This window comes from Trachypithecus francoisi, unplaced genomic scaffold (genome assembly GCF_009764315.1).
Source record: "Trachypithecus francoisi isolate TF-2019V2 unplaced genomic scaffold, Tfra_2.0 Lachesis_group11, whole genome shotgun sequence".
NCBI lineage: Eukaryota > Metazoa > Chordata > Mammalia > Primates > Cercopithecidae > Trachypithecus > Trachypithecus francoisi.
Window position 1 is genome coordinate 18351424 of NW_022681456.1, and position 11891 is coordinate 18363314.

At 49.7% G+C, this 11891-nt stretch overlaps 1 non-coding gene across 1 annotated transcript; it reads right to left on the minus strand.

The window, feature by feature from the left end:
- Nucleotides 1-9744: 9744 nt before the first annotated feature.
- LOC117091238 lies at nt 9745-9839 on the minus strand. Its single transcript, XR_004440347.1, has one exon. It is a non-coding gene; the product is annotated as a small nucleolar RNA SNORA27 (small nucleolar RNA).
- Nucleotides 9840-11891: the final 2052 nt, after the last annotated feature.

An 11891-nucleotide genomic window follows, 5' to 3' on the forward strand; every position in this document is an offset into this window, starting at 1 on the left:
ACCTTTGAAAAGTATCTTGAGCAAATCGAGTTTGTCTAAAACGCATCCAGCGTTTAACATTTAATAGGAGCTGATCAACTTAATGCACCACATGCGATGGGTAAACGGATCCTTCCCCTTTAAGGGCCTGTTGACGTGAGGTGAAGGAGAAAAACAGTTGTTATGATTCAGAAACTCAGGATGAACCCAATTAATCAATGCTGGGATGATTTGAATCATGTGGCCAATGCTTGGTCACCTCTCTGATATCCTATCCTCAGCCCTCGGAAGATGCAGACGTGATTAATGTCACCTGTGACCACCACGTCTCCAGGCAAGACCCCCCCCAAACCTGGCAGACAGAGAAACAAATTAGATCCAAAGGTACGGGATCAGTTTCAGAGGGGACAGGCCCCCGGCTGGGGAGGGGGGTGGTCTCTGGGGGTGCCTGGCCTGGCCCGTCTGTCACAGGCGGGCAGAAGATAGAGGCCAGACCATATGGGGGTTGGGAGAGAAGGAAGGCTTGGAGATGGGGTGCTGGTGGTAAGGGCATATGACAGGCTCAAACCTCAAAGCTCAAAGTGCTTGGCTGGGACCCTGAGCACGCCTGCATCTTTGAGGGGTTTTTTTTTTTTTTTTTTTTTTTTTGGTATAAAAATAATTGCTCAAGCTTTTCCTGCCTCTTAGGGTTACAGTCAGTCATGTCTGCCCTGGGCCTTGGCTGGGAGGAAATGAATTTGAGAGAGAGGGTGAGTGTTAATCAGAGTTACTTTGATTGCTTTGAAAGTCTCTGCCTGTTACACACACACACACACACACACACACACACACACGTTTTTATCCCTACTCCAGATAGCTTCTCAAGTTCATAAATTACACGATGGGGACTCCTCCTCTTTTTTAAATCTCCTGATTCATTCTTTTTTGTTCCTTCCTCTTTTTTGTATCTTTTATCTCCCCCTCCTCTCCTACCATCCTTCTTTCATTCATTCAACCAACATTTCTAGGAGTGCTGGAGGCACCTGGGGGACTTCCTGGGAAAGGAAGATAAGATTCTGGGAAAGATAAGCAGCCTAAGATAGCAAAGATTTCCATTTCCTCATTTTTCTCACTGACTTCCCAAGTCTGTGATGCTGCTAAAGTCTAAATGTCTCAAATCCTGTTTTGCAGTTCCCCCCCGCCACCCCCCTCAAAGCCTTTGCTTGCCCCGCCTCCACCTGGAGCATTAACCCCTCACCCTTGGGGATAATGGACTTTTCCATCAAGACTAGCCCCACATGCTTCCCCATAACGTCATCCTGGACCATCCAGCGATCATTAAGCTCTACCTCCTCTCAAGTCACTGGAAGTACACAGCAAGACTTCCAGAGCCTTATTTACATTGTCAGTGCTGTATCCCCAGCACCCAGCCCCTAGCATGGTGCCTGGCACATAGTATGTGCTATAAGTATCTGTTGAATAACTAAGAGTGCTATAGAAAATTTCAGCTTGACATCACCCTATTGACTTTTTTGTATTTTCTCTTTTCTTTTTTTTTTTTTTTTTTTTGAGACAGAGTCTCACTGTCATCTAGGCTGGAGTGCAGTGACGTGATTTCAGTTCACTGCAACCTCCACCTCCTAGGCTCAAGCGATTCTCATGCCTCAGCCTCCCTAGTAGCTGGAATTACCAGCGCCCACCACCACGCCCGGCTAACTTTTGAATTTTCAGTAGAGACGAGTTTTTACCATGTTGGCCAGGTTGGTCTCAAACTCCTGACCTCAAGTGATCCACCTGCCTCAGCCTCCCAAAATGCTGGAATTATAGGCATGAGCTACCATGCCTGACCCCACCCTATTGACTTTACAAATGTGCTAATTAAAAAACAATAAATACACCTTGTCTTCTTCCAGAAAGATTTTAAGATTATTTGCAATGCAGATTCCTAGACCAGAAGAAGCTGGATTCTATAGGTCAGGAGTGTGGCCCTGGAATCTGGGCCAGGGGGCTCTGATGCATGCACTCTTCAGAAAACTGACAAACTCTACTGGGGACAATAGAGAGCCACTGAATGTTTGAGAGTACGAGCATGACTCTTTCGGTATGTGCTTAAAGAAGGGCATGTTGGCTGCAGTCTAGGAGCTTCAGTAGAGGAACTAGGGGTGGGTGGGAAAGAAGGGTTAGGAGACCACATGAGGAATAAGGATAGAAGTTCCAGAACTTTCTTGTGAGCTCAGAGGCAGAATCTTATTAAAAGAGGGTTTAGGAGACTTAGTATGGTTTACTTGGGGTATTTTAGGAGAACCAATGGGGACTTGAGAGAGGCTAAAACCATCCCTTCCTAGGCTTTACCTCTACATGGAAGCAAGTGCCATTAAAATGGAGAAATTGGCAAATCACAAAGTTGAACTATGTGTGGGGAAGGAGTAAGTGAAAGAGAGAAAGGAAAGTTATGCCCCTCCTCTACTTTTATTTCTTCCTCTCTCCATTTCTGAAAGCCCTTCGGCAACCCCCAACGTTCCAATTCCAGGGGCACCCGCACCGCCAAACCTGCAGGGTCTGCAGAGACCAGACTCATAGCTTCTCCCCTCCCCGGGTGCTCACAAGAGCATCTGGCCACGGACCCTGAGCTCTGGCCGCGGCATCTGTTTGCAATGTTTGACTTGGTAGTTTTATTTCTGCTTGGCGGTATAATATAAACTATCTTGTTACACGGCAGGCAGGCTGGGCGCAGAGCCGGGCTGCTCTGCAACTCTGCTGCAGAACCAAAAGCGAAGCGTAAATGAGCTGGTGGGCTTGGACAAGGCTCCCATTGCAGTCAGAGGAAATGGCGGCTCTGCTTGAAAGTTCTCCCCAGCTTGGGCCTCTGCTGTTTCAATCCCAGTGTAGCCTCTGGCCGACCCCTGGAATCTATACCACCTACAACCCCCATGAATACGCACACACACAAATAAACACACACACCCCACCACATCTTGTCCATTTCTGGGGCCTACAGAGCTAGATCAGAACTCCTGGCTACAAGTGCGAATGTTAGTTAAAATCTTGACTTCAGAAGTGAGCCTGTCTGCCTGTGAATTGTTGCCATATGAGGTTGGGCAAATGCCCTCCTCTCTCTGGGTCTCAGTTTCTTCATCTGTAAAATGGGGTTCATGATAATTACTCCCATGTTACAAAGCTGTTCTGAGCCTTTTATGAGGCAGTATTTGCAAAGTGCTAAGAGTAGCGCCCTGTGTGTGCTGTGCGTTCAATAAATGTTGGCCGTTACTACAAACATTAGGATGTTTGAAACGAAATTCAAGAAAGACTAGCGCGCGCTGGGAGCAGCAACTGGGTGTTACCATTACACTCACCCCAGAGTGAGGGAAATTAACATCCTCTCAGGATGCTGGGGCAAGAACAAAAGGAAATTTCCCCTTTTCTCACAGGATCCCCTTTGGGGTGGGGGGCCATTCCTCTACTTGGAAGTACGAGACGGGTAGGCTCCCATGCCTGACTCCCCAAAGAAACAGATATTGGAGGGGAGTTCTGAGATTTTTTTATTTTTTGCAGAGATGGGATCTCACTATGTGGCCCAGGCTGGTCTCTAACTCCTACGCTCAAGCAATCCACCCACCTCTGCCTCCCAGGTAGCTGGGATTACAGGCATGAGCCACCACACCCAGCTAGTTCTGAGAGCTGATGGAGGGGCAGGAATCCCCTCCCCAGCTTCCTGATTTCTCATGTCAGTGGAGGAAGTTGAGATGAAGAAAGGACGGAATCTATACTCTGGGAGGCCCTGAACTTATCCCAAGCTCAGCTGCCCTTGGGTGGATGTTCTTGTCCCTGACTGTGGCGGGAGGACAGACTTCTGCCCTACCACAGACCCTGTCTTTGGGCATTCCCAATGACGAAGGGGCAGTCCTAGATCCAGAGGAACAGTCCCTGTGCCCAGCACCCCAGCAGCCTCCCTCTAGGAGACTGAGAGACAGCCTTCCCTTTTCTGTGTTTTTCTCTGCCTTTAATGCTCAGCCTAGAACTTGGAATATGCTAGGTGCTCAACAAAAGTGGAACGTGTGTGTGCTCACAGGAGCATCTGTAGCAATTAAAGCTTGTGTGTATGTGTTGGACCTTCATGAGTGTGTGCACACATATTTGATGAGGACGCTTGTATCTTGGGGAGGTCCTGTGACCCTGTGATACACGTGTGTGCATACACTCATGTCCCTACCGCTGAACATGGACTCTCTGTGTGCCCAGTGAGTGTCTGCTTGAGGCCCTGCCTGGCCACAGACAGCCTTGGGAAGCCCATGCCTAGATGGCCACTCCAGGCCTGACAAGATGAAAATTTTAAATTGGAGATGGGGTGTGCTGGGGTGGAAGTAGAGTTATTGAAAACCATTTAGGCTGGGTGCAGTGGCTCAAGCCACCTCAAATCTGTAAACTCAGCACGTTGGGAGGACTCAATGGAAGTTCAAGGAGTTCGAGGAGTTCAAGGTGAGACTGGACAACATAGCAAGATTCTATCTCTACAAAAAATAGAAATAAATTATTTTATTTATAAAAATGAAGAAAGTAGTGGCCCTCACTACTCAAGAGGCTGAGGCAGGAGGCTTGTTTGAGCTCAGGAGTTGGAGACTGCAGTGAACCATGATCACACCACTGCACTACAGCTTGGGTGACAGAGCAAGACCCTGTCTCTAAAACAACACAAAATGAAATGAATTTACATTGATTTGGTTTTCTGTCCACCACTGGCCACAAATCACAATGACTAGTTCTCTCGTTTCACTCTATCTCTGCTCTCTGTACGTGTGTGTGCGCGCACGTGCATGCACGCATGCCTGAGTACCCTGTCTCTATCTTTCTGCCTCCGAACCTGCCTCCATCTGTCTTTTCTGTGTTTCTCTGGATCCCGCTCTCTTTTCTGCATGAGTTTGACTCTGAGTCTCCTTGCTTTCCTCCCCACCCCATCTGTGTGGGTCCAGCAGCCCACCCCTCCCTGCTGGCCTGTGAATCATCACTCAGCGGCCCTGCCTGATCCAATGCGGGCCCCTTTGTTCACAGCCTACCCCTGCAAGCACTCCTCCACCCCTGCATCACCCTCCAGACCCTGCTCTCCTTTGCTCCTTTCCAAGTGGCCACCTCTCCAGCCCATAACGTGAACAAAATGCATGCCTGCCCTAACCAGGACAGCACTCAGACATACAGAGGTGGGAGACAAAGGTCAGAGCTTGGCCACCCGCCATGTGACCCCTGGGGCCATTAAGGAGACACCCCATTACCATTCCCTCTGCCCCACAATTCCTCCCGCTGCAGCTCCAAGCACCCCTGGGCAGCCTGCAGCACCTGGCAAGGGCAAGTTCACGTTGAGGTTGGAGGCCAAATGCCTTCCCTGACTCTGGGTGGCCTTGACCAAGTCAGTGTCCCTCTGAGTCTGAAACATAATGCCCAAAGCCAATCTGCCTCTAACTGGAGGGACACCGCAGAGCTCCCCATGCCTCCCCGTGCTTGGTGGCATCCTTTACTCCTCCCATTTCCTGGAGCAGATGCAGAAAGCCTAAAATGTCTGTAGTGAAAAGGTCAGCTCCCCCACAGAGTCTCAAGGAATGGGAATCTCAGGAGAAATCCACCCCAAAGCATCCATCAGCACACTTCTGAAGATATTGTTCACAACCTAAATGATACCAATAATTGCAGAAACAATGGACTTCCTGGAACTCTGGCTTCGGGTGTCTGTGGTCACGTCAAGGACAGTCCAGCTTAATGCACAATTTAGGGCAGGGAGGAAAGGGAGATGGGAGTTTGGTGGCGGGGGGGGCGGTTTGTTTGTTTTGTTTCGTTTTTTTGAGACGGAGTCTTGCTCTGTCGCCCAAGGTGAAGTGCAATGGGGCAATCTTGGCTCATGGCAACCTCTGCCTCTGGGTTCAAGAGATTCTCCTGCCTCAGCCTCCCGAGTAGCTGGGATTACAGGCATGTGCCACCTCCCCTGGCTCATTTGTGTGTGTGTGTGTGTGTGTGTGTGTATTTTTAGTAGAGATGGGGTTTCACCATGTTGGCCAGGCTGGTCTTGAACTCCTGATCTCCAATGATCCACCCACCTCGGCCTCCCAAAGTGCTGGGATTACAGGCATGAGCCACCCCACCCACCCAGGAGTTTTCTTCTCTCTGTCACATTGCCTCTGCATGTCCCCTTCCTTTCCCCTCTGCCCAGCTCTAATCATCTGTAAAAGTCTTTCCCTGTCTTGGGGTCACTTACTAGCTGTGCGTCTTAGGCAAGTGTCGTCACCTCTCTGAATCTCAGATGTTATACTGTTAATTATAATACAGCTAGCTCACATTAGGGGCTAGACAAAGAACAGTCCTTCAATAACAGCAGTAATAATAATGAGGTGGAGGAAGGTGGGCTGGGTGAGGGTCTGCCGTGGACTATGTCTATGTGGGCCTAAAATCAGTTTGTATGCACATAAGCTGCTGTGGTTGCATATATATGCAGGTATTGGCATACAAAGCTTTTGGGCTTGGAGACCCTGAGCCAACACCCACCTTGAGTTCCACAGCCCCAAGAAAAAGAGGCCCCACACAAATCCCAGTTAAGGGGGGACAATCTACTTCTCTTGTGGAAGCACATGTAGCCTATCCCTGGGCTGGGATCAAGAGGCTCTTTGGGTCCCTGAGAAAGAAAGAGTGCCTCTTCAAAGACACAATGAATCTCCAACTGCCATTACCCTCCGGAAGCCGCGATTTCGTAGAACTTCAGGATTTGGGGACTGGTTGTGCTTGGCTCTGCTTCCTGGCTGTGGCCTCGTGAGCTTCTCAGAACATTATCACCACCAAGTGCCTGAGCAATTCAATAATCTGTACCGCCATGATCTTGCATGATTTGCATGTTCCCTGTACCACCGTGATTTTGCAGAAACTGAGGCCCAGGGAGATTGAATGACTTGCATAAAGTCACAGTAAGTTGAGGACAGAAGGGAAACACTGTTCTGTCTCAGGCTGTCTTAGGCCATACCCTTTCTTCTTCACTCAGAGCTGAGGGAAGTACTCTGGCCTGGGGTGGGGGCATGGGCAGTTATTCTCAGACCATTTGCATACTCTTTTTTTTTTTTTTTTTTGAGATGGAGTCTCACCCTATTGCCCAGGCTGGAGTGCAATGCCGTGATCTTGGCTCACTGCAACCTCCGCCTCCCAGGTTCAAGTCATTCTCCTGCCTCAGCCTTCCAAGTAGCTGGGATTATAGGCATGTGCTACCACACCCAGCTATTTTTTTTTTTTTTTTTTTGTATCTTTAGTAGAAACAAGGCTTCACCATGTTGGCCAGGCAGATCTCAAACTCCTGACCTCTTGACCCGCCCACCTCAGTCTCCCAAAGTGTTAGGATTACAGACAGGCGTGAGCCACCTCACTGGTCTTTGTTTGTTTGTTTGTTTGTTTGTTTGTTTGTTTTGAGACGGAGTCTCGCCCTATTGCCCAGGCTGGAGCACAATGCCGGGGTCTCAGCTCACCGCAACCCCTGCCTCCCAGGTTCAAGCGATTCTCCTGCCTCAGCCTCCTGAGTAGCTGGGACTACAGGAGTGCACCACCACACCCAGCTAATTTTAGTATAGATGAGGTTTCACCATGTTGACCAGGCTGGTCTCGAACTCCTGACCTCAAGAGATCTGCCTGCCTTGGTCTCCCAAAGTGCTGGGATTACACTGGATTCCCTCTTGACTTAATGTAAGACCTTAGGTCATGTTCCACCCCTCACCAGGCCTCAGTTTCCCCATCTAGAGGGTAGCTGGACCTACCATTCTGAGATCCTCTCATTCTATTTTGCAGCTTGCATCACAGAAAGTGAGAACTCACTTCCACCAGAATGTGTCAAATTCACATAAAGTCAGTGCCTGCTGTGGGCCTCCTTCCTACTAGGGCAGGCAGCCCAGCTGTGCGGCTGAACTAATGGCTTAACCTTTCTGAGCCCCTTAAAGGAAATGATTGAAAGTCCTTACCTATAGAGCTGTTAACATAAGAGCTTAGCATCATGCTTAGTGTATAGTAAGTGCTCAATAAATGTTGCTGTTTTTTAAAACAGAGTCTCACTCTGCTGCCCAGGCTGGAGTGCAGTGGCACAATCTTGGCTCATTGCAACCTCTACCTCCTGGGTTCAAGCAATTCTTGTGCCTCAACCTCTCAAGTACCTGGAATTTCAGGCATGTGCCACCATGCCCAGCTAATTTTTGTATTTTTACTGGAGACAAGGTTTCGCCATGTTGGCCAGGCTGGTCTCCAACTCCTGGCCTCAAGCAATCTGCCCACCTCGGCCTCCCAAAGTGCTGGGATTACAGGCATGAGCCACTGAGCCTGGTGTTATTATTTTTATTCTTATTTGCATCACCTGATTTCTGCCACTGCCCAGCTTTGATTACAAGATCTGCCTCCTCGCTCCCCTAGTCCAGCCTTCATCTCCTCCACTGCCTGTTCTGCCCTTGGACTAAGAGGAGATGGGGTAGGAGATAGAGGGTGGACAGCACTCAGCTTCCGGGCTGGTGCCCCTGGCTAACTGCCCAAAGCCAAGGCTATCCACGCCGGAGAGGCCACCTTTGAAGTGACCGCCTTATGTAACTGCCCCATGCCCCCTCCCATCTTCCTGTTTGTCCCTAGAGTGACCTTGGGGAGGAAAACTGCAGCCCAGGACCAGTAAGTCTGGGGTTTCTTTCATGTGACTCAGGAGAGAGCTGGGAAGGGCAGAGGGATGCATATGGGTGGTTAGGGGTGCCTCTACCTGAGTTTAGGTCTTGCAGTCAGCTCTTTCTAGCTGTGTGATCTTGGGCAGGTTACTCAGCGTCTCTGTGCCTCAGTTGTCCTGTCTGTCATGTGGAAAGTACCTAATGCATAAAGACATTGTGAGAAATATGTAAGTAGACAGTTTACAGCAGTGCCTGGCACATAATTACATGCTTAATAAAGGGCAGTTGTGGCTGGGCACAGTGACTCATGCCTGTAATCCCAGCACTTTGGGAGGCCAAGGTGGGAGGATCACTTGAGGCCAGGAGTTCAACACTAGCCTGGCCAATATAGCGAGACTTCATCTGTATTTTTTTTTTTATAAAAATTACACTATATATATTTAAAAGGGCAGTTGTTATAGGTACTTAATTTTTGTTTGCTTTCATATTTCTTGTCAATATGTTTTCTCTGACAGAATGCAATGACAAGCACCCAGCTTCTCTGTTTTGTTTTGTTTTAAGACAAGGTCTCTCTCTGTTGCCCATGCTGGAGTACTGTGGCACCGTCACAGCTCACTGAAGCTTTGACCTCCTGAGTTCAAGTGATCCTCCTGTTCCAGCCTCTGAGTAGCTGGGACTACAGGTGCAAACCACCATGCTTGGCTAATTTTTAAAATTTTTTATAGAGGGCTGGGTGCAGTGGCTCATGCCTGTAATCCCAGCACTTTGGGAGGTCGAGGTGGGCAGATCACTGGAGGTCAGGAGTTCGAGACCAACCTGACCAACATAGTGAAACCCCATCTCTACTAAAAGTACAAAAAATTAGCCGGCATGGTGGCAGATGCCTGTGATCCCAGCTACTGGGGAGGCTGAGGCAGGAGAATCGCTTGAACCTGGGAGGTGGAGGTTACAATGAGCTGAGATGGCGCTACTGCACTCCAGCCTGAATGACAGAGCAAGACACCGTCTCAAAGAAAAAAAAAAAAATTAGAGACAGGATCTCACTATGTTGCCCAGGCTGGTCTGTAACTCCTGGCCTCAAGCGATTCACCTACCTCTGCCTCCTGAAGTTCTGGGATTATAGGCAAGAGCCACTGCACCTGGCCTCTAAGTTTTAAAAGGCTATTTCCTTTGCCCCACTTGAACAACCAATAAAGACATAAGCCCCAATGGTAAAGTGAAAGGGGAGTGGTATTTAATAATTATATATTAAGCTGTAAGATAATTATTGTTCTTCAGAACACTTGCTCAAAAGTGGATTTAGATTTTAGTAAGGTGGCTGAGAAACTAACCTCAACAGTCTGGCTGAGAAACTAACCTCAACAGTCAGCCTCAATTTCTCCCATCTGTAAAATGGGTGTTAACACCTAGCCACAAAACTGGCTGAAAATTGAAGGAGGCAATCTGTGGAAAGAACAGAGCTGGACACTTACTGAGTGCTGAAGCTTACTTCAGTTGAATCATTCCTTGTGTGTCTCCACTGTCTTCCTTCCCCAGACTTCTTTTTTTTTTTTTTTTTTTTTTTTTGAGACATAGTCTGGCTCCATCACCCAGGCTGGAGTGCAGGGGCGCCATCTCGGCGCACTGCAAGACTACAGGCACATGCCACCACACCCTGCTAATTTTTGTATTTTTAGTACACAGGAGGGTTTTACTATGTTGTCCAGCTGGTCTCCAACTCCTGACCTCAAGTGATCCTCCCGCCTCTGCCTCCCTAAGTGCTGGGATTACAGACCTGAGCCACCGCGCCCTGAGCCACCGCGCCCGGCCCCCTTCCCAAGACTTCTAATGTGGGTTACGGAATGTGTACACACACACATACACACGCCCACCATAACCCTTGAGAAGCACGGTGGTCCTAGGGGCATTTATTCTAGTGTTTCACCTCCCCTAACGCTTTTCGTCCTCCCAAACAGTCTGAAGGCGGCTGCTGAAAGGCTCCAATCCACCGGAACTCTCGGAGTAACCGCCTCCACCTCCGCCTCCCCTCGCGGGTGTAGACCGAGACTCGCGCGAACGGGAGGGAGGAAGAATGTTTGCGCAGCCTTCAAACGACTTGGCAGGCAACAAGAGGGAAAAGGCCGCTCCAGGGAGAGTTCAAATTGAAATTACACGGAGGGAAGAACGTGCAGATCAGCGCTGAAGCTCATTAAAAAAAAAAAAAAAAAAAAAAGCGAGGTGACTGAGAAGAACAAACACGCCTCCAAAAGGAAAATGGAAAAGTTCGTAAAATGCGCTCTTCAAAGCCTAGCAAGGGGGCGCGGGGGAGGAGGCGGGCAGTGGCCGCCGGGCAAGGCCGCTGCCCCCTGGGCCGTTCCGCCTCCGAGTCTGGAAGGGCGAAATTGGCCCAACTTGCATTTCCTCTAACCCGGGAGGTCGAGCGCCTCTCGCCCTCTCCTCCGAAGCGCTTCTCCTGCTGGAAACCAGAGAGAGTGGGGAAAGTGGCCCGGAGTTCGAACCTAAGCAGAGCCGGTGGTGACGGGGAGGACGTTCCCAACGGGAAGTCGCGGGCAGGGACAAAGCTAAGTCCTGAAAAGTAGGCCAAGGCTAGATCATTCGTTCAGTGGACATCGGGCATCGTTTGGGTTTTATTCAAACCGTTGGAAAACCTTAAAGTTTTAGGCAGGGGAATAGCACGACGTGATTGGGTCCCCCAGACTAGAATCTAGACAGTCCCCCTCCAACCCTCTCCCAACTCCCCACAATTCTCCCAGCATCTCCACCTCCTCCCACTTGGGAGAAGGACGAGATCCATGAAGTTCACGCGGTGCGCTCTGCAGGCCTCGGCTGGGAAAGTCCAGCGCACCCCTAGGCGCACGGGGAAGCGTCCACCAGAACCGCCTCTGGCTCCCCGGGTCAAAGTCCCCACCCTCAGTCTCCTTGTACAATTCATTAACTTTGCAGACACCCGTTTTATTCGCCGGATCATTCCCGGACGCTTTAGACAAAAGCCTGGGCATTAACCTCAGGGCTCATGCGCACTGCCCGACGTCACCACAAGTGCAGGATTCTCCGAAAAGATCAACTGCTCCAGCTCCCGAATCCCGGCAACCCCTCGCCCGAGTGTGCCAGAGTCGGTCGATCTCTCTCTCCCCTCTCCCCTCTCCCCGCTCCTCTCCTCTCTCCCCTCTCCCCTCTCCCCTCTCCTCTCTCTCCCTCTCTTCGTGGACCTGAGAAAGAAATTCATTTTCTATAAACCACTGAACTGGGGCAGTGCCGGAAATTCTCCTCACCCAGTACTCT